Raw genomic sequence first — 16,577 nt, forward strand, 5'->3', positions numbered from 1 at the left:
GCGCTGCCCGGTGCTCCCCGCCCGGCTTCCCGTCCTGCGAATAGTCACTGCCTAATGACACCAGAGACCCTCATCTGCCGAATTCTCCTCCCCGCAGCGTGTGAGGAACCGGCGCCGCCCGGAGGCGCTGTTGCAAGTTGGAGACGACGGCGACACGACGCAGACGGCGGCTGGCCGCGGCGGGGCGGCGGGGCGGCAGCTCATCGGACAATATGACAAGGAAACGAAAGCGAAATATGTTTTTCTGCCTCCTCCTTCGGAGGGGATGCTGCCGCGGCCCCCGGGGCGGCCACGGACAAATCGCAGTCGCGAAAGTTGCGGTGGAAGTTGGTCTGACGGGCCGACGGGCGGGGCGGGGCGGGCCGGCCAGATTGAAAGACAGGCGCCAGTCGTATTCCGCGCTGCTCCTTGCTCTCCTCGCTGCAAGGGCGAAGGGTTGCGAAGGGCTGTGGGCTGCCGAGGGCTGCCGAGGGCCCAGTCATGCCCATCCCTCCCAGCGGGACCGCGGCGCGCACGTGCTCGCAGCAACAGGTCCGCGACGCTGGACCGCTGGACCCGGCCGTCGGCTGCCGTTTTCGGTGGACCGCCAGGTCGGCCAGGGCGGCCAGGGCGGCTAGGGCAAGCGGGCCAGGAGTCGCGTGACGCGTCCCTTTCCCGTTTCCGCCGCTTAGGCCGCTACCACTTGCAACCCCGCGACCCGTCCAACCCTCTTCCGGCTCTCGAGATCACATCCTGCGCGCGAGCGACGCCAAATTTATGGAAACTAGCTGAAAAGAGTTGCGGCGCAGAAGTTGGCAACCTTCACGCGACCCGATTTATTTGTATGCAAATTGAGCGAGCAGTCAAGTTGGTAAGTGAGTTCCTTTTCTTTTTCACGACCTCCCCTACTTTCGTCAACCTCATCTTTCCTTGATCCAGTTTTTCGTTCTCCTGCTCTTCACCACCGCCACCATCACCCCCGGCCAAGTCCTGACCACCCCGCCGCACCCCGCCCCGCCCCAGGCCGTACAGAGTGTCATATTCACGAGGTGAATAAGGAGCCATCCCACTCTGAATACGAATCCGAATGTGTCCCTTTGAATGTGAATGGGTGGCCGGGGCGGCGCGGCGTCGCGTGGCTGCAACAAACCGGATGCACTCGTCTCGCGATGTATGCCGCTGCTTAACTGGCGTTCCAAATGTGAGGCGGGGGAGGGGGTGGGGGCTCTGAGGGTGGCCTGGGCGAGTGTATGCAGTGCATGATGATGGCCGTCTCGGCGCCAGACGTGTGGAAACAGCGGGCTGGGGGTGCAAAATGTTTATGCTCACACCATTTTTCTTTTGCCTCTTTTTTATGCTTCCTCACGCTTTATCCCTCTCCCCAGAGTTCTTGGTCTGCTCGCGATTGAAGAGAGATGACGAGGTGGGGGTGGGGTGTGGTTGGCGTACTGCGCTGGTTCGGGCAATTAGCACGGACACCATGACGGCGCTGTCCGGCCCTGCTCGGCCAGCCCTGCTCGGCCCTGCCGCGAGCGTCGGTGGCGTTGGAGGCGGGGCGGTCCGCAGGTACGGCAGGTTCACGTCGAGAACTGTCAGTCCAACTCCGCTGACTGGCGTCCTGGGCGGGCCGGGCCGAGGGCGGCCGAGGGCCCAGGCCCGGGCAGCGCTGGAGCGCCAACTTGTGTACTGTGTCTGGAAGATACAACTATAACCAGCCCCACTCCTTATCACGGACTTCGGAGGCAGACGCCGCGGACGTCGAGGTTTCGGTGAGGCACGGCGGAGATTTTCCTCTTCAGGAGTACGCGGCCTGGCGGCTGCCCATCATGAGCCGCGGGCGGTAAAATCAACGTGGATGAAAGCGGAAAGCAGGACGGAAACGGTGGGACTCGAACGCGCGCTACAAAAGCAATGCGCATAATGGAGAAGGTCGAGATGACGGACACCACGGATGGCACAACGGCGCGGTGTACAACAGCTCGAGCCAGGTGGGCGGACATGGAGTTGTGCTTGAAATATTGAACGCTGGCGCGCGTAGCTGTCGGCTCCGTGGGTTGCGAGACCGACTGATGCCTGCCAGCCCTGGCTGCCTGGCTCCACGCGCCGCCGCCGCCGGGGTTGGGGTTGCCTGTTGTCTCCCCCGGGAGTCGCGGTGGTGTGGTAATTGTTTTTCCCTACCTGCACCACTCCGGTCCGACCGGGTCCGGCGGGGGAGTGACCGGATTAGATTTTGTTTGTAATGGCCGGCGGGGTGGCCGGGTGCAGTGACTGTCCGCGTACGTTTCCGCAGTCGGCCAAGCGACAGTGGAGTCGTTTGTCCGTCCACCCAGCCGGGGCCGCCAGCCTGGCCACATGGCGCCTCGTTCCTCGTTGCATTCGGAACCGATGAGGCTTTTACAGCCCCGAGCCAGTCGCCAGGCCAGCAGCCCGACGGAGAAAATCTCTCTCCTACACCGGAGGCAACAGATGTCGCGCGTGGCCCTCCGCGGCCCGGCCCGTGCCCCTCGTCGCCCCCTGGTCAATTTATACAAATCCTCCCCTGGCTGCCCCGCCCCAGCGCGCCCCGCCCCGCCCCACCCCCTCGCAACCCTATCAGGCGCCTCTGACGCCGTGCCGCTCGTATCGGCGTTGATTTACGCCGCTTGTTTGGTGCCGCCAGCCCAGCAGCCCTGCTGCGCGGAGGCGGAAAGGCGGGGCGGGGCGGGGTGGGGCGGGGTGGGGCGGGGCGGCGGCCCTGTTCCGAGTCTCAGGCTGAGCACAAGCCGAAACGCTGTCCCCGCATTGTATTCAAAGGCTATTAGCCCCCTTCTGCCCGACCAAGGCCCCCCGACAGCGTAGGGGTGGGACTGACTCGGCCTTGCCCGGCCTCCCCCCTCCCCCCCCCCAACCAAACAAACACCGCGTAAAACTACTTGATTGCGCGGATCCCTTGCCCCCCTCCCTTTCTTGGACTACCCTCTCCCCCCGGGCAGCTGCAAAGCCGTCGCGACACTTTGCCAGTGGTGCTTCCGCCGGGGATCAAAGTGGCGAGTGCTGGCGGGGCATCGACGGCGACGACGGCGTCGGGGAGGCCACCGAGAGGATTGGCACGGACGCAGACATCAGGCCTGAAGCGGCCTGCAGCGGCCTGCAGCCAGCGCGTCGTCTCCCACCAGACAGTCAACGAGAGACAAAAAACGAGCAGCAGAAAGACGGCAATAAAAAGCATCAAACAAACAAGTACGCGCAGCCCCGGCCCGGCCCGGCCGGCCTCCCTGACGGCGCCCTGACGGGGGTTGACGCGGAGGGGACGAGTGAGCGCGCGGCGCGTGCAGTCGTAAACTTTCTTTCCCGCTGACACAAATGGGACACGATACTTTTGCCGGGCATAAAAATCCCCAAGATACGCCCCGCCCCGCCCCGCCCCGCCCCGCCCCGCCCCGCCGCTCATTCGCGACTCCGCCACTGCGAATCGGATTGGCCTCCGTGGGGCCCGACTGGAGGAAACTGGGGCCGATGGCTCTGCCCGTTTTCGGGCGGGTCCGGGGCGGGCCGGGGAGGTCCGGGGCCATGTCGGCCGTCCTGCGATCACAATCACATGTGCCTGGCGATAAATGCACGGGTGGCGCGGCACGGCGCGGCAAGGCGCGGCACGGCAAGACACGGCAAGGCACTGCACGGCACGGCACGGCACGGCACGGCACGGCAAGGCACGGCGCGCTTAATGAGCGAGTTTCGGCGAGTTTAGATAAAGCGGCGCCCTTTAGCTGGCCTAGTTTCTTCCGCGTTGTTTGTCCGCTGCACTGGCGACTGCTGGCTCTGCGATGTAACCGTGCCGTGTGCGCTACCTTTACTCCTCCCCCTTCCCCTCCCCCTCCTCCTTGCCGCCTACCGAACATTCCAGCAGCACCGTCCGCCGGCATTAGTCCAGCATCTCCAGGAGGGTTCCACTTCGGAATCCGGTCGGAAGCGAAGCGACCAAACTCCACGCGTATACCATCCCCCGCCCGCTGCAGCCATACGCTTCCCGGCCACCTGGGCCTTCCCCGCATTCCCCCACTCTATAGTATTTTACGCCCATTGGCATAATTAGCACCCCAGACGAGGAGGGGGAAGAGGAGGGGCGAGGTCTTTATAGGCAGCCACTCATTGATGAACAAAAGTGTCGTAAAAGCGATTCGCCATCTTGTCTGCCGGCGATGACGTCATCGTGGCGTGCGGCACTGCGGTAGCAGTTCGATGCTTGCCAGACTCGTAAAACTAAAGGCGCACACTCACACTGCCACACTGCCACCCAAGCGCGCGCGCGGCCGAGGGGTAGTATAACGCGCTGCGCGGCCGTCTTGGGGTTTATTGCGATTATGACTCCCCGAAGCGTGCCCCCGGCCCCGGCCCGCTCCTAAGCGGCTCGATTCCGTGACTATATTTTATTCTTTTTATTCGTCGTCGGTTTATTGTTTTGCTTTTGCTACCTCGGCGGCTGCCCTGCCAGCCCAGGGACATGTCCATGTTCCGTCAGCGCCACCGCCACGGCTGCGCGCGAGAAAGAGACGGAGAGACAGCCTCGGCTGCGGGCGAGACAGGGACAGAGAGACAGCCCTCTGCCCCGGCCGGCTCGCTCCGCCGCTCCTCGCGACATCAATTCAATTTATCCCGGGCGCGGCGGGGCAACATTTTGACCGTATGCCCGGCCAACTTTTCTCCTCCTTTCGGATTGAAATGCAAATGCCGGCGGCGGGGCGCGGCGGGGCGCGGCGGGGTGGAGGGCAGGGCGAGCAGCGCGTCAAGCAGTCCATTGGAAGGCAGGCAGGAAAGGGGAATGGCGAGATGTGTCTGAGAGATTGCGCGAGGCCAAGGACTCCGAGGAGGGCCTCGGCCTGGACGACGGCCGAATATCCACACCCGAGTCGATAAAACAGGGAGAAGTCGGCAAAACAGAGCGCGGCGCTTGGAATCGCCGCGGACACCAACAGCGGGGAGTGGCGCGGCGCGGCGGGGGTCCTCGGCCGGGCGTCAGGTTGCGCGCGCTCCGTCAGGATATGGGCTCGGGGCGCCAGGCCACGCCAGGCCACGCCAGGCCACGCCAGGCCACGCCGGGCCAGGATCAGCGTGACGCGGGACAGGCTGGCGGAGGGATTGCCCCGAGAATCCCGATGGGGATCGTGTAGGGTGTCATGGCGGTGGCGTCCCGTGACAAATAGCGGTGTCTCCTGGCGCCGCGCCGCGCGATCCCCGCCGTGGCCATGATGCACCTCCCCGCCGCCGCCGCCTGGCGTGCGCCTCACTGCAAGACAGCAGACAAAGGGAAATTCACATCGTCAGGCCGCCCGGCCCAACCCGGCCCAGCCGGGGGATACAACTCCATCCTCCGAGCCGGATGGAGCGAGTCGCCTGCTGTCTCTTTTCGTATCCGGTCGTCGTCGTCTTCGTCGTCGCGCACCTCCCCCGGCTGCCGTCGCGCCCTACTTTATGCGTTAGCGGCGCCGCGAAGTAGAGCACAACTCAAGTCTACACGCTAAATGTTCCGAAGGGCATTTTCCACTACTGTGGCGTCCAGAGCCAGTCAAGCCGTGACAAAAGCCCCTGCAGAGCCGCCGGTAGGCAACGCGGTGAACACCCGTGTCGCGTTTTGCCTACCCTGCTCCCAGCAGGGGCTCGACGCCTGACAGACTCCGTTCCATCAGAGAGAACATGGTTCTCTTAAAACTTAAAACGTTGTCTTTGGTCTTCTGGCTCACCGTGCGCCAGCCTGTTGTTGTTTTCGAGCCACACGGGCCGGACCGGGCCGGGCCGAGCTTGCAGGAAACTGCTCCGCTGGCGCCACACGCTGGTGTGTCAAGGGGCGCCGGCACCAGCCCGGACCAGCCAGCCGAGCGATTCCACACAGTCGTTTCGTCGCTCTGCCTCTCTCTCTCTCCCGCATGAGCGTGAGAGAGACAGAGAACGCCGTTCGGAATCAGCCTGCAGCCCGGCCGCGCAGGACAATTGGCTCTCAACGAGTCACTGAGTCCGAAAGAGGGCGGGGAGAGGACCAGACCACGCGCCGCGCCCCACCGCGCCCCGCCGTGGGCCCCACGGCAGCGCCGCAGCCCCGCAGCGCCCCCACGGCTCCGCCATGGCTCCGCGCTCCGGACTGCACAATGGTGGCGGCTCCGTTCTTATCCCCTTTCCACTTGGCCCTCCATCCCGCTGAGCGACAAGCACCCCTCCAGGTTGGCCGGGCTGCCCGGGCTGCCGGGCTGGCGCGCGGTGTACCACATGACCCACGGCAGGCGATAGATAGGCGGCTCATTCTCCGCGACGACGGCCTCGACGGGGTGCCTCGGACGTCGTCGGGACGCTGCGCGCTACGCGGCAGAGCGGGCTAAGCCCTATCTGCGGCGGCCACCTTGCGGGATGAGCACGGGGTGAGACGTGCGCCGTGCGGACCACGCCAAGGGTATGTATCGTATGTGTGATTTCTTTAAATGATTTCATTTTAAACAATGTACACAAACGATATACACGGTGGACTCCCAAAACAAGGGTGGTGCGTTCCGAACGTCAACGGCGATAACTCGTCGAGCTTGGCACAATAATCCTGTCTTGGTTCGAGGCTGCGGTCCGGGCCATTGCTTTTCGCAGGAATGCAGCAGGACGCCAATCCTGGACGGGACTGGAGCGGCGCCCTGCTCCTGGAGAGCATTCCGGTGCCCCTGCAGGCCGGCCGACCAGCCGGGGCGCACCCCTCCAGCCCTAGCCCGTCCAGCCCCTCCAGGACACTTCCAGGCCGGACGGTCGGGGCGATGCGATAAATAACATCGGCTGAGAATTTCATGCTGTGTTGAACCTGAATGCCGCGGCTGCGCCATGGCGGCCATGGCTAGGCGGTCGCTCGCGGGGCGGCTGGCCGGCGAGCCCGGCGGCGGCGGCGTCTGCGGCGGTGTGGCGGCGCGACTCGCTGCCTGGCGACGGAGGCCGTCGTCCAGGACCCCCTTCCCGCCCCACCGCACTCGGCGGCCCCCTCGGCCACTAGAAGCCTCTCGGCCACTCGAACAATATCGCCCTGGGATTGCGCTCTCGTCGCCAAAGTATTAATAATGATGATAATAAACCCCGAGCCGACTATCGGCGGGGCTCGGCGACGCGGTCCCATTTTTTGTTCTCTCTTAATATTTCCTCTCCCCTGGCACAACGTCGCGGTGCAGTCTGGCGCGCGGGCGGGGAGGGGAGGGGGAGTCGATGGGAAGCAGCGCGACTTACTTGAAGCGAAGATTGAAAAGCAGCGTTTGTTGATTCGATTCATCCACACTGCCGGGTCAGCAGGCTGCGTCCGAACAGTGCGCTCGCCGCTCCGTCTCTCTCGCACGCCCATCGGAATGCCTCAAGGGTGCGAGAGAGACGGAGTGATGAGCAGGCGCCAGCAGGCCTCGCCCCGGGTCATAGTAACGCACGGTGTGGAAGGCGACGCACTCGTTGGCGCCACTCCGCGCAACGCCATTGGTATCCGATCCCAGACCGATACACTGCCAGAGTCGACACACGTACAAACCATAAGTGCGTGAAATGTGGTAAAAAAGTTTGCCCGTTGCCCTCTAAAAAAAAGTGCCATCCTTGGCATGGTTGTCCATGCGCCACGTCAACGGGACATTTCAAAAATTTACGCATTTGTGTGCTGTGTATGTGTGCTCTCTTTTTTGTGCGTTTGTGTGTGTGAGTGACCGACCCCCTTGACGTCCACCGCGCGCCACTTAACATTGGGATGACAGTAGTGGTCATGCTGGTGGGGATTTTTTTTCACAAATTAAAAACCGTAAGTGGAAAATGAAAAAAAAGAGAATAAAAAAGGAATTTTGAAGTTGGATTGCGTGAGTGCCGTGGAGTGGCCGCCGTGTGTGACCCCGCTGCCCTCCGCGCTCATCATATATCTGTTTTTGTTTTTTGCGCGCCACTGTGCGGAGCAGCGGAGCGGGTCCGGGGCGCACGGCGCGGGCGCGCTTTGAGTGCTCTGAGTGCGGTACTTGGACGGGCACCTGTCCCGGACCGTCCCGGACGCCTTGCCGGGAGGGCGCCGGTCGGGTCACTCCGATTCGAGGGCCGAGGGCCGAGGACCCCGCCTTCCGAATGGAATTCGAGGGCGTTCTCCGATGCCCGCCGCGCCCTGCCGCAGGATTAGCATGGGACGGCCGTGTTCCCGGCGTGGCGGGGTGTGGCCGGGCAGGGCGGGGCGGGGCGGGGCGGGGCAAGGTGGGGCGGGGCAGGGCGGGCGGGCGTGTAGGCGCGCTTTGATGTCCCTTGCATGCCTGGCTGGGCGCCACGCCAGCAGACTGGTTCCGAACGCTGCCTCGCTGCTCTGTCTCTCTCGCACCCCTGCGGTGCGCCCCACGAGTAGGAGAGCGACGGAGCGACGACAACGCTGTTCGGAATCGGCCTCAGGGCGCAGGGCGCGGCGCGGCGCGGGCCGTGGGACGCAGGGCGCCGACTCTTCTTCGCGCGGCGCGCCCTTGACGGCGAGGGGAAGGGAGGGTAGGGGCGGAGGGAAGGACGACATCGGCAATCACGCCGTGCTTCGTGTACCGGGGCTTGGCGTGGCGCGGCGGGGCTGGCTGGCAGGGCGGGGGCATCTTCACGCCTTGCTTGAGCGCGCAGTTTGTCTCTGTGCATTGGACCAGCCAACGCCACCGCCGTCGCCATCGCCGTCATCGCATCGACAGCAGCGCGTCCGCCCCGCCGGGTAGAGCGGCCGCGCCGCGCCGAGCCGCGTCGGGTGGTCGTACGGAGTGCCCCACGCGCCGAAATACGCCCGACTGAATGAAGCTTTAAAAATTCAAATAAAGTGAGTGACCGGATGAAAAGGCGGTAGTCTGCCGGCCGCTGCTGACACGCGCGCCCGGTCCCGCCCCGCCCCGCCTCACCCCGCCTCGGCCTCCCCGTCGCCGGGGCGCTGGGCCGCGCTGGGCCGGCTGACTCAATTTGGCAATAAAAGCAAGCCGGGTGTCGGCGCGGCCGGCAGGGCGGTGATCTCCGGCACTGGCCCCTCTCGGGTCAAAGTCTCGACGGCACTGCCCGACAATTTTCACACCCTTTCAAAATCTCAGAACGATTTTACCCGTATTCGGTTTTATACCGCACCCCAGTCACGACTACTAACTGGACATTTCTACTTTTTCAACAAAAAAAGATAAGTACCTTCTTTTCTAGTTTGTTTTTATTTTTCACCGTATTTGCATGAAGGGCGTTTAAGAACGATTAAACTCGGGTTTGTCGCCGTCTTGTCGACATGAACGCCGTTCTGACGCCGCCTATCGGACGAGAGGGAAAGGGGCGAGCGAGAGGCAGAAAGGCACAAAGGAAGAAGTAAATTCAATTTAACGACACGGCCCGCGCTCATTGGCCATTCCCTCTTATCGTTTTAACTATCTGTCATGGCAAATAAAACGAAAAAGACCCCAACTCTTCTATCTCGCTTTTATCTCACTTTATTTTTATTTTTCATTCTCTTTAATTTTTGTTTCCTACTTCCCCCTTTTTTTGGCCCCACCGCAGAATCGTTTATTTCGGCAACGTATCCGCACTTGACCCGCTCTCTCCTCTCCCCCGCTGGCGGCCGCTGGCCCTCGTTTGGCTGCGGCCGGAGTGTTTACCCGGCCGGCCTTGCCCGGCCTTGCCCGGCCTTGCCTTTCCGCCGCCTCTCGCTGGACAGGAATACGAATCACGGCAGCGGTCACTTCTTTGAAGCCAATCGTATGTGTGCCTCCCTCTGCTTCCCTTTCTCATTTGTCTGCATGGCGGATCCAACCTCTCCCCCCCCCCTCTCTCTCTCTCTCTCTCTCTCTCTCTCTCTCTCTCTCTCTCTCTCTCTCTCTCTCTCTCTCTCTCTCTCACACACACACACACACACACACACACACACACACACACACACACACAGAGTGCAGAGGCACCGCAGTCGGATATCCATTTATTTCCCGTCATATTGTCGTATTGTTCCCGATTCCCGGCGAATGGGACGGGCTTTCCAGCCCTGCCGGGGCGGCCCGGCCAGGCCTTCTGTGCCTTCTCCGGTTGCCGATCGTGACAGCTGCGGGTTCGACTCCGACTCGGGGGCCCGCGCGCCGAAAATGAGGGGGCCGCGAATTAGCATATATCCGATAACGTGCATTTCGCGCAAGGAGCCGCGAGAGATCGCCATCGGCTTTCCCAGCGCCGTGCCCCGCTCGGAGCGGTTACGTCAGAAAATTTTTGAACTGTGAAGTCCCAGGCTGGAACTTAAGTCATATTGTGGGTTCCAATAGTTTCACCAAACGAGGGGCAATCCATTGGTGCCCACATTTGTTTGATGCGACTCCTATTTGGCGACCGTACAGCCCAAAACGAGTCCAGCGAGTTGTGTGGCCGGCCGCGCTGCGTGCTACGCGGTGCCACGCGGTGCCACGCCACCGCTCGGCCGTGCTGGGGTGGCGGCAAGGCGGGGTCTGCCGGCCGGGCCGCATCGCATCGCCCCGACGACAGCCGAACGGTTGATTAGGTCGGCCGGATCGGAATGCTTCACTCCCCTACTTCATCGTTGTTGTGCTTCTTATTCCGAGCACGGCCTCCTGGGAGGGGAGGGAGAGGGGAGGGGAGGGAGAAGGCGGCCCGTTGCGCGCCTGCGGTCCGCAGGGTGGGCAGCCCGCCGCACACGGCCGCGTGCCCGCGACAGCGTTGCCTACGAGGCGGCGGCGGGGCAGCCCCACTCGGCCGGACCGGAAGCCCTCGAGCCATATCCGGTTTACGCATCAGACCCTTGGTGGACGTGGGTGAGGCCGCCGACTCGGAGGCGCACCGCCGAGGAGCCACCCGCGACACCGCCACGCAGTGGCTGTCATAAAATCAGTCTTTCAGGGCGAGTCCTCTCCCTTTGTAATGGCAAGGATTGGCGGCGACGTGGGCCAGTTTGAGCAGGCGTTACCAACCAGGCGTTCCCAACCAGACATGCACCAAGAAGTGTGTGCCTGCCAGGCATGCACCAAGAAGTGCGTGCCTGGCACACACTTGAGTTTGCAGAGCGTACAACCTTGAAGCCCTTCGGTCCTGGTTTTTCGAGGACGCGTTTTTACCGTGCGCAGATTTCAAATTTTGCGAGGTTGGTTCTCTTACGTGCTGGCAACAATCTGCCCTGATTATATATCTTTTACCTGCTGCACTCTGAAAACCTTACGAAGTATTTTGAGCATACATATAACAAACTAAAATACTTTGTTATACGAAGAAATAGTTCGTAAATTACGAAGTATTTTCTTTGTAAGCTTACGTATGCTCAAAATACTTTGTTATACAAACTACTTTTCTTTGTAAGGTCCAAAATAGTTTGTAAGGTTTTCTCAGTGTGGTAATATCTTCAACCCTTTCAAATATTTCTTCTTTTCACGAAGCGGGGGGTGCCTTCGGCGGGCTCCGCCCGGTGGCAAGTTTCACTTTTATTTCATTTTGTCTGGACGCGGTTTTGAATTCGGCCAGGATGGATGGCAGTGCTATGGATGGCACGGCCCCACGGATGAACTTTCCGCGACGGCAATATCTAATTAACGCGTCGGACGCCATTTTTTCGACGCACTGCTAAAAAAAATGTTACAGTGTTATATTCCGTTTCCTGCTGGTGCCATTATGCTCGCAGACCAGGCCCCCGCCGCGCCGCCTTCTTGACCCAGCAGCCCCGGCGCAGACCCACGCCACCCTACTCAGAGGGGTCCAGGGGTGTCACTGACGCTCTTACCGCCCGCTCCTTAGCGACCTTTCGCCTCACAAATTAGAGCCCCTCCTCCCTCCGCTCCCCCGCTACGCAAACTGTGAGGTACGTGGATAATTTCGGGCGAGCGGGGGCGGGTCCAGGCGGGGCGGGCGGGGCCCTGCAGGGAGCGTCTGCTATGCGTGCCGAAAGTGGCCGCCCAGGAATGCCATGGAATGCCGCATGGGGCGGCAAGGCAGTGGCATAGAGATGGGCATGGCCATGGGCATGGCAGCGCGCTGCCGTAAAAAGGGACGCCCGGAATCGACTGGACGGGAGAGAGAGAGACAGAGGGAGCGCTCTCATTGCAGTCCGGCATAGCGCATGGCTCGGCGTGGCTGAAATACTGCACCCGCTGTCTCTCTCCCTCCGCTCCCCGCCTTCGTCACGCACTACATGCGCTGCAAGCATGCTGCAAGTGCAACAGGCGGGCCGCTGCACCGCCGGCATCGCCACACTGTTCGTCTCCGCGCCATCCGTCTTGCTTCGGTTTAATTTCCCTCATCAGCTCGCAGGCGGCATGCGGGCGCAGTGCGGGCGGTAGGCGCAGGAGGGAGTGGAGGGGCGTCGGGCGATTAGGGGATCGTTTAGGCGACCGCGGAATTCCCGCTTCCTGCAGGTCGTTACCATCGTTACGCGAGACTTGCGGGCTTGCCGGACTCCAGGACACCGCCATAGGACACCGCCTGGATCGGCCAGGCGCGGCTTTACGGCGAGTGGCACAACAGTAGTGTGTTCGTCATGGTTTTGTTCCGGCCATCGAACCATCGAACCATCGAACCAAGGGAGTTTCTGGGTACGAATTTTCAGGCGCAGCTCAACACAGTGAGTGAGTTAGGAAAAACTTGTTAGACAGGTGGATATTCCAGCACTCGCCGGAACATTGTGTGGGGCACAGTTGCAGCAAGAGTGTGCAGAATAACAGAATTGCAGGGCAGTCTTCCTTGCTTCCTGTCTGTCTGTCTGTCTGTCTGTCTGTCTGTCTGTATGTATGTCAGTCTGTCTGGCTGGCTGGCTGGCTGGCCACGCCGGCGACTCGTCGGCTGAATAACATTGTACCACTTTTATCTGTGAGCACTGACCTCCCCTCTCCTCGCAGACCCGCCGCTCGCAGATAGCCGACTCACCCCGCCGCCGTTTCGCCGTTTCGCATCGTGTTTCGCTGACCGTACATTAAGCCGAATTTTAATGACGTCGTACGAGACTGTCCTTTCGCGCTGACCACAATCTACCCCCAGTCGCCACCGCCGCGGCCGACTCCCCGCCCCGCCACGCCCCGCCACGCCCCGACGGCGGCGGTGCGTGCATTCCTACTCCCCGCCCCCTCCCCGATGGGGCCGCGCCGACCCTTCTAGCCAGCTAGCCCTGCAGCTCATGCTGCCGCAATGCTCTCCAATTTGCTGCCCAAAATCTTCCCCCCGAAACACTTAATCAAATTCATTCCGCGCGAGTGCTCCCCCTGGCCGGCCCCGCCGGCGCCGCGCGCGTGCGTCCCTCTTTTACACACACTCACACACACACACGTACACACACGCGCACACACACTCATGCGAACGTGGCCTAAAGTGCGGACTCGTGACATTTTTCCGCGTTGATGTTTTCGTGCCGGTGAGTGCCCTGGCTGGCCCGCGCGTCCTGATTCCGCACGTCGGTGGCGTCGCTCTGTCTCTCTCGCACTCTCGGGGCGTCCCGCGTCGGTGCGAGCGAGACCGAGCGAGGGCGCGCTTTTCGGAATCAGTCTGCAGAACGAGGTGGACGAGGAGCGCCGTCCCCGGCCGTCCCTGCCGAGTGTCCTGCAGGACCATGGCGGGGCGACGCGGGGCGCGTTGTCCTGCACGGGATGCGGCCTGCGCGCCACCGGCAGGCTCATTCCGGTCCCGTCTCTCTGTCTCTCTCCCACCCATGCGGCGCGCCCCACCATTGCGAGAGAGACAGAGAGGCCTCCCGCTGCAGCAGCGCCTCGTAAATAATCGACTCCCCGCAATCACAGCAGGTGCGTGTGTCGCGCGGTGGGGGGCTGGAAGGGGAGGGGTAGCTAGCTGCGGCGCGCCGTGCTTTAGGGTGATGATGGCTTCATAACGCATCCGAACGGCTGCGCTGCGCTGCGCCGCGCCGAGGCAGTCTGTAGTGTTGTGGCGTGGCGGCGCCTCCGGGCTGCAGTGCTGCGCAGTGGCGGTGCTGGCGGTGCTGGCGGTGGCGGTGCTGGCGCACACCATGACGGCGGCCTCGATGGCGGCGGGGCGGGCGGACGGGGGATGATCTGCGGCGCTTTGCCGCCGTGCCGCTGACGGCCAGCACGTCCCACGTCGCGGCGCGCGGGGCGGCGAGACGCGTGGTCAGCCCCAGTCAGCTCTGCACACTGATTCCGAGAGTCGTCTCTCTCGCACTCCATGAGGCACAGGTGCGAGAGAGATAGGACGATAAAGGCGACTCTCGGAATCAGTCGGCTGTGCGATCGGATCATGATGAGACGGACGTCCGTCCCCCTCCCCCAAGCACTCCGTTGCCGTGATAAAGCCCACGCCCAGCCCTCTGCTCTAGAACTATCGCCGGTTCCGGCCTTCCCTTCGGTTCCCTTCGGCGTACATCAGCAGGGCCCGCATTCCGCCAGGTAGAAGGTCAGCACCAACTACGGCGCCGCACGCACACGCACACACGCACACATGCAGTGCACACAAGCGCGCGTGCACTCAATACCTACAGCGTAGGGGCTCGCTCGGCATTCCTGGCCGAAGCTGGCCGCCACATTCGCTCCCGGTTCGGTTCGACCCACTCCCGCCCGGCATACTTCAGGCCGGAAGAATCATTGAACAGTGTACAGTTTGTGGTCTCGGGGCTTGGAAATTGGCGCGGCTGAAAACCTTGGCCTTCGATCGCGCCTCGTGTTGATGGTCGTCGGGATGGTGGTGGTGGCGATGGTGGAACGGGTCGCCTGCCTCCACGATGTCGCTGCTGCTGTCATAGCTCTCCCTGCCCATGCTGCCAGGCCCGCCGAGCCGCGGGAACCCTTGCCGATGTTTTATTTATGAGACGCATAGATTGCCGCGATGCAAACAACGAGATTAAAGGTGTGGCGATTTGGAAAGGAGACCGTTGTTGTTCTGTTTCCTTTTAATCCCCTTATTCGCGGCCTGGTTTGTTGGGGCTAGATGCCATGATTCCGTTGCCTCGACCACTGGCCGGTGGTCACCAAGCCGCCGTCCCCCGCCGGCCGTCGGCGACATCGAGGGTGGAGTGGGCAGCGGCGGCAGCAAAGTGGAAGTGGGGGAGGGTTCCCGCCAGTTGCCGCCCCCGCGAGGGTGCAATCTGTTTTTGTGCTGTTTTAAACGCAGATTTGCCGGACGAAATTATTAGGTCTGCTGAGATTAAGGCCCGTAATGTTGGCGATAATGTTGCGACCCGACTCGGGCAGCGCGGCGGCATGGGGGTGCGCCCTCCACACGAGCAATTTGGACCCCCCCCCCCTTTTCCCTGGCCCCGCGGCCTCGCGGTGGGTTGGCTCGGACGGCCAAATTGTTTTTCGTTTCGGGATGAACTTGCCCGTCATGGCGACCCTTTGCCCGATAAAAATCAGCGCCGGGAAACAAAGCGGCGCGTAAGCAGGCGGGGCGGGGCGGCGCGGGGCGGGGCGACGCGGGCGCAGACTGCGGGGCCAATTAGAGGCGAGACAAGTGGCTTTGGCGCCCCGCCGTCCGAGTCGCTGGCGGTCGAGGCTGGTCGAGACGCGCCGCGTCCCGGGCAGGGCGGACAGGGCTTTGACTGACTGAGCGGTGCGGCGGGCCCAGCCGGACCGGACCGGACGGGACGGTAGGGCGGCAGGCGGCAGCCCGACCCAAACCTCGTTCGCTAAGCCCGCGCGGGCCGAGGCAGCGCTGGGCAGCGCTGGGCAGCGCCAAGCGGAAAACCCTTTGGCCGCGGCGCTGCCACTCGCCAGCAGGTACAGTGGCACAGAGTACGGTGTACAGTCCCGCCAAAGCAGGCGAAGCAGGCGAAGCAGGCGAAGCAGGCGAAGCAGGCCAAGCGCCGTGGCGGTAGGCAGTCTGGCGGCACGTTTGCGTTACGGGACTGCCTACCCACAAGGCGCTCGCCGTCGGCGAGACGCCTTTTCTACTGACAGGGCAACTGTTGAGATTTTCTGTCTCTGAGGGTCCATCCTCTACTCGTTCTGAATGAGGAAAATGGTTATGTCGGATAGCAGGTTGGAGGGATCATAGACGAGTAGATTTTTCTTTCCTCGCGCCGAGAAAATAAAGACTCTCTTCCTGCTGGCCGTTGGCGTTGGCTGGCCGTTGGCTGGCCCTTGGCTGGCCGTTGGCTGGCCGGCGGGGGAGTGGCCACTCCTTTCTCGCCTCGGCAGCTAGTCTGGAGAAGTCCCGCTCCAGAGCCGCGCCAGATCCTGGAGTCCACTCTCCTCCAGGGGGAGATATTTCCACCGCGGCCAATGTCCAATTTAGCCGCAAAGCCGATTGTGCCGAGAATTGGACCATATCCTCTCCAGTCCTGACTCCATCTGTCTGCAGGGCGCCACGACCGGGCGCCAACGACGGCCTGCCTGTCAACCGGCGGCACTGTCGGCACTGCCTGCAGGCGGCGCGAAGAGGTGCCTCGCTGCGAAGCTTCGTCCGGCTGGGTCGAGTACCCTGCTCAAATTGTTCCGGAACCCTTTGACGTCACGCAGCTGCGCCGCTTATAGGATCTGTGCGCGCGTGTGTGTGTTTGAGCGTGTGAGTGAGAGAGAGAGAGAGTGAGAGAGAGAGAGAGAGAGAGAGAGAGAGAGAGAGAGAGAGAGAGAGAGAGAGAGAGAGAGAGAGAGAGCGTGTGCGCTGTCGCGCGCTGCACGGGTCGGGCGTGTGTCTATGTGTATAGTTCACTC

The sequence above is a fragment of the Thrips palmi genome, unplaced genomic scaffold (genome assembly GCF_012932325.1).
Source record: "Thrips palmi isolate BJ-2018 unplaced genomic scaffold, TpBJ-2018v1 HiC_scaffold_10, whole genome shotgun sequence".
Classification (NCBI taxonomy): domain Eukaryota; kingdom Metazoa; phylum Arthropoda; class Insecta; order Thysanoptera; family Thripidae; genus Thrips; species Thrips palmi.